The following is a 6438-nucleotide window of genomic DNA, read 5'->3' on the forward strand; positions in this document are numbered from 1 at the left end:
AATTTAGTCACGTGCATATATATTTTTTCTTTTCTTCCAAAAATCACATGATATTTTTGTCGTGGTCCGGTGTCGGTGCAACACTATTTTTTTTTGTTGGGAGGGGGGTTGTTTAGCGCCCTTGATCGGACGTTTGCTAGTGCCTGTACAGAACTTCAGATTGTATAATAACGCGACATGCTATATGTTTACTAGACTGTAGTACAGAGACACACACATTTATATATATATATATTTCCTGATCTAAATTATTGTGTTTAATAGAGAGAGAGCGCAGCACAGAACCTTAATGGAAGCACAGCGGCCTATTACTGCGTCCTTGAACTTTGTTTTTGTGGTTTTAACTCGAAATATAGGCAGAAACGGTCGAGGATGGGGAAGCAAGCTCAATTCAGGATTGCCGCATCATTTAAAACAGATTTATTTTCTATAGCGGAGCCGCAAATGAACCGCCGTTTATCGCCTTTCCGAGACGCTCCGTTTGGACGCGCTGGTCTTCAGAGTCATTTGGTATTGACCCGTGTACATCATGTATATAGAAAAATATATTTGTGGAGCTCGCTCGGGTCGCAAAAGAACTGGAAATGAACGGACACAAAAATGATATCTGGATATTTTGAAGTGATTCAATCTATGCATCGTTTTCATCTCGCTAATGTTTTTTTTTTCTTGTTGAAAGCCCTTTTTCTTGCCTTTAAATCAAATTGCCGGACTAAATTTGTGTGGCTCACTTCATGTTTTGAGCTCAAATAAAATGGATGGAGAAGGAAAAAAAATCCTAAAAAAATTGGACGTCTATCGCCGTCAATGGCAGCCCATTTGTTTTGAGCTTTGTCATTTGTTCATGTGGTTGGTCTGCCAAAAAAAGAGCTGAGGGATGTTTTTTTTCTAGTCAAATTTCTGTCATTTCCTGGTTAATTGTAGGGTACTTACAGGTCACTTCCTGTTGACTTTGGGTCACTTCCTGTACACCGCCCATGGATTGGAGTAAAGCGTCAGGTGACTTTTCGGTGACGGGTGACTTCCTGTTGATTTTGGGTCGCTGTCTGTACGCTGCCCGTTGATTGGAGCCAAGCTTTGGGGCCACTTCCTGCTTTGGGGTTGGGGTCACTTCCGGTGGGTTCCGGGGGCATTTGGGGCGGCCACTTCCTGTCAGATTGGGTTAGAGTCCAGCTGTGATTTCTACGCTAAGCTTTTGTAAAGTGACCATGTTATGTTGTTATTTCTTGTACTTAGCTAAGCTAATATTGACATTTCACAACACCGTTTTGTCAGCGGACGCATTGAGAAGAAAAAAAATAAAAAAAAATAACAATGCACTTTTCCACACCTTTTGTAAGAAAACGGCAGAAGACGAACCAGAGTGCGCAAATATTTGAAAATCTGTTACATTTAACTTATATGTGGTGTATCAAACAGAGATTCGTGTGCTGTCGTTGGCAATCCATATTATTCTATGTATTTTGATCATCAATAAATGTACTTGTGTGTACTTGGTCTCCGTCTGGGGTTTTTCTACCGTTCATTCAATTGTCAAAAAAATGAAATGATGAGCAAAACGTGATTCATTTCATCGTTTCAAGACCTACAGATGTTTTTTTTTTGTTTAGACGTTTACTAGCCAATATTTTCTTCATTCCATTTCATTTTTAGTCCCTTATTTACCTTAATCTATTTTTCTAGAACATACATTTTAAATTTAGAGAAATAATTCTGAATAATTTATTCAGTATCTTAGTTTTGTTGACTTTTTAGCTCTTTTAAGGAAGGCTATGGTTTTGGGTCCCTTCCTGTCCATATGAGGTCAATGTTTGACATTTTCTTTTCCTTTGGGGACATTTCTCGTAGCCTGACAGTAGCAACGCAAACCCCCACCCCCCCCCCATCCCCTTTAACGAGCGCGCTAACATTTTACGGAGAGTCGTTAGAGAGAGGCTAGTTGCAATTCCCACTGCAAGTGTCTCATTTCTTTTTCCCGAGAGCGCCATTCCGCAGCGGGCCCCCCGGCCCCCCGCGAACCCGCTAACCCCGGAGCGCCCGTTGCGTTGGCTTTGACTTCTGAGCGAAAGATAACCTTTTGGTCCGGCCGGGCAGGTTCAATTTTCCAGCCATTTTGTGGAAATAGTTGGAGCTCATTGGGAACGCTGCTTTGCTTTTCCTGGAGTCGCCAGTCGGTCGCTAACCACTATGCCACTGTGCCATCCTAATAATGATGAACAGGATTTTTGATTTAATGAATGAAAATGGTTCTATTTTCCCCAAATAATAAAAATAACTCCTGACAAAAAATACATGTCATATTGACTTTGACGAGAAACAAACTTTTTTTTTTTTTTAATACTCCCAACACCATTTTTTTTCAAATTTGAAATGGACTCACTGGACAGGCAGCCAAATGAGGTGAATCATACACAATAGTCATTTGCTGTTTATTAGGATGACACACATACGCGCACAGAGAGAAGATGCGACATGTCTCGTGGGGGGGGGGGGGGCGTAAAGATAAATAAGCCCCCCAGAGACAAGGCTGCCCGCCCGCCGCCTCTTTAAGCAGCCTCATGTGTATTGCTATTATCTTATCTTGAGCTCTTATTAGGTCTTATTTTGGAATGATTATTATTATCTTCTTTTGTGGAATTGGCCCCAAAAGTCCAATGTGAGGGTCAGTCCTGCTGGGACATTTTTTTATTGAATCAATTCACGGTTCAACGTAAATCTGGACGGACGGCGGAATGGGTTTTGGATTTTTTATGTTTTGTTGCTGTTTTTTTTCAGCACTCAAATGTGTATTCATGTTTGGCTGGCGAACGGCGGCAGCGGCGGCGGTGGCGGCGCTCGGTCCAAAGTCTGGCCGTGCGTCACTCGTGCACTTATTCAAAAGCTCCGTTTCGTTCCGTGTCGTAACGCGACTGTTTACTCTCCACGGGCTTATTTTCTTTGTTTTTTTCTCTCGAAAGGGAACATATGGGTTACTCGAGCTTTGAACGAGCGAGCGAGAGAGAGAGAGAGAGAGAGAGACGGACATTTGAAAACGACACCTCCTCCTACGACGACGACAACAACAACAACAACAAAAACGCGGGCCGACGCCATCAGCCGTCAAAAACACGCCTCCGCTTTATTTCTTGGGGTTTTCCCAGCCGCCATGGCGTGATGGATGGAAAGATGGCAAAAAAATGCATTTAAAAAAACAAAACAACATGTTTTGTCAATGAACACGTATTCTTTTTTTATTGCTTTACTTTACGGAGTGATTTTTTAAAACGATGAAATCTATTTTTTCTAGAATTAAGTGCCACAAAAGTTTGGATGAAATTATGCAATACATCTATTTTGGCTCTTTTTTATTTCTTCAGTGTCACAAATTGGGTTTTTTAAAAATGTTCTTGTTATTTTTCAATGTCACAAACAGCTTAAAAAAACATCTATTTGTCATGAATGTTCCACATTTTTGGGATGAACTGATGTGATTCATCATTTTTTGTTTGTTTTTTGCTGGTGCTAATTTTTATGTGCCAGAATTGGCTAGCGGCGTCATCCTTCCAGACGCCGCCGCCAGCCAATAAAAATGGGCGCAAAAAACCCACACGTGAATGGAATTCATTAAAAAGGCCTGTCTTTTTTTTCTCTTTTTCTTTTGGTCGTCTAGACCGGCTGACGTGAGTCAAGGGGGTGCGGGGTTCAAATACGCACCACTAAAGCGGAGAGGATGAGAAAAAAGTCACTTGGTTTAAGAACATTTAGCCTGACATCAAATGTTCACTGTTTTAGCCACGTTGGAACTCCTAGCGTCCAATGGTCCTTCTGCTGGCTGCCCTTTCAAAGGACTTTATCGCGGGTAGACGTCAATGGCTGGCCCGTTTTCACCCCAAAAATGGCGTGTACTTTCTTGTGGTGCGGCAGGTAATTGAATAAGGCGCCGGCTCCTTCTCTCGCTCTCTCTATCGAGCGAAACGAAGAGGGGGCTAATTCGGGGACGGGCCGGGGAACGGCGCCGGCCAATTAGGGAGGCGTCTTAATTGGCGGCGGCCGGTGGGCGGGCACGCGCCTCCGTCCCGCTCGTTAAGGCGGTCGGCCGCCTTCCGAGAAAGCCTTCTCGCTCCAAGCCATTACGGTCTTCTTCTCTGGTTAAGCCTACCTTACGGGGACGCTGGTCTCTCCGTTTGAAAAAAAAAGAAATAAATCTGAGCCAAGTGTAAAATACTGGCAGCTTTTGTCTTTTTTGGATGGCAGATGATGGTATAGAACAGTGTCCTTTTGATATTTGAGCTTTTTTTTAGGAATAGGTTATTTTTATGTCAATTTATTTGAGACGTATTTCCATTTTTGTCACAATAACAATTCTGTATTTGATTTTGGCAGGCTTTCTGGACATTTTGGGGCATTCCGGGGTCACTTCCTGTGCATTTTGGGGCATTCCCGGGTCACTTCCTGTACATTTTGGGGCTTTCCAGGGTCACTTGCCAGTAGCGTTTTGTTCGTTGGTTACTTCCTGTACATTTGGGGGGATTCCAGGGTCACTTCCTATTCATTTTGGGGGGCATTTCCGCTTCAATTGGGGCACTTGGAGGTTTTAGCTAATCCACTGCCAGTTCTCCCAGTATGAATAAACAGGACGTGTGCCGTTGTCAATGGCTTGCCTTATTCCAAATCATTTTAAAATAGGACTGACTGAGGAAAAAACTGTCATTTCTGGAAAAAAAGCTTGTGGTAAGACAAGCACTTTGCAACTGGGGAGCCATTTTCAAGTAACATTTGAACACAAAGTGAGCCAGGGAGGGAAGGAAAAAAGACAAGCAAACCACTATGCCATAGAAGCAAAGTTACGCAATCCGAGGCGCGACGCTTAAGCGGGTTAGCGCGTGACATCTGTCAAGTAATTGGGCCACATTAAGCCTGCCTCATTATCTCATCATCATCATCGTCGTCGTCGTCGTCGCGGCGGCCGGAGTCCGGCGGGACACGCGGCCCCGCCTCCGGGGAGAACGGCTCGTCGTCTCCGTGGCGACAGAGAGGTTGTTGTTGTTCTCTTTTCGCTCGTCGTTGCCATCGACGGCGCTCGCTGTTGGATCCGTTTGGAGGTCGGCCAACTTACAACTGACTTCTTCACAATAATGACAGATTTTTTTTTAATTCTTTTTTGCAGGTCCAATTTCAACACTTTGGGACACTTCAGGGTCGTTTCCTGTTGATTTGGGGGCATGGCAGGTCACTTCCTGTTAGTTTTGGGGAGATTGGTGGAGGTTTTTGGACTCGAAAATAAGTGATTTTTTGGGGGGCGCATAACAGTTCCAAGCACTTGCTTGATTTACTTTTGACGTTTGTGAACTGACACCGAAATGCAACAGATATTTATTTATTTAATTTAAAAGTGATATTTAATTGAATTGATATATTTCCAAATGTATTTTTGTATGCATATTGATTTTTACCTGATGTGTTTATTTAGATAACGATTTTTGTATTTGTTTATATTTTTATAACCTTTTTTTTCTCCAAAATTTTATATTTATTTTTTATTTGGACTTTTATTGAATAATTTATTTATTTTCTAATCTTATTTCTTATTTTTCTATTTACAATGTTTTTTATTTTTCATCGTATTTTATTTTAGGGTCATTTTGGCAGCGTTGGTCTTCCACAGGGTTCGATTTCTAACCCCCCCCCCCCCAAAAAAAAACACGGGAAATTGAAAACACACCATAATACTCGTAAACGGAACGATTCTCAAAGACGGCGACCACCTGGCTGACACCCCCCAGCCACCCCTTGATCCGTCAATCGTCGACGAGATGCTACGCTACGCTACGGGGGGAGAGCGGGCCAGATGTTTTCTTTTCTGTCGCAGCTGGCGGATCCGCGTCCGATTCCGGGAGACCCCGGGCCGCCGATTGTTTGGCCAGCTGACGCCCGTGACTCCAATTAGAATGTTCACCCCACGCATCCTTAACCCCTTTCCTCCCAGGAATTTATATAATTGTGTCACATTGGTGGCGTCTATCGGGTCGGAGCTCTCCGCAATTTGAGCAATCGATGAATCTTTGGGTTAATTACTTTCAGTCATCGGATAACAAACGTATCTTTAGCCGCTAAATCAATCCTATTATTAGCTGTTAAACCATTTTAGGGGATGGGCGGACCGGGAAAATATGTTTATGCTCACAATAAAATTTCATTTGACCATTGGCGCCAGGATGCAAAATCATATATCCAAGTGTATCTTTAGACAAAAACGGACCGCCTTATTTTCCATCTTTTACAATAAGAATTCCCATTCCATGACCTTGTGACCTTAACTAGCGGCACATTTAGCATTGACAATGTAGCTAAAGTCAATAGTACTACTACACATCAATCGTAACCATTGACGACTACGGCTAGCCTCGTGCTAAGCGCTAATTAGCATATTTACACAAATGGGATAGAATAAACCGCAAT

Source organism: Stigmatopora argus, chromosome 10 (genome assembly GCF_051989625.1).
Source record: "Stigmatopora argus isolate UIUO_Sarg chromosome 10, RoL_Sarg_1.0, whole genome shotgun sequence".
NCBI lineage: Eukaryota > Metazoa > Chordata > Actinopteri > Syngnathiformes > Syngnathidae > Stigmatopora > Stigmatopora argus.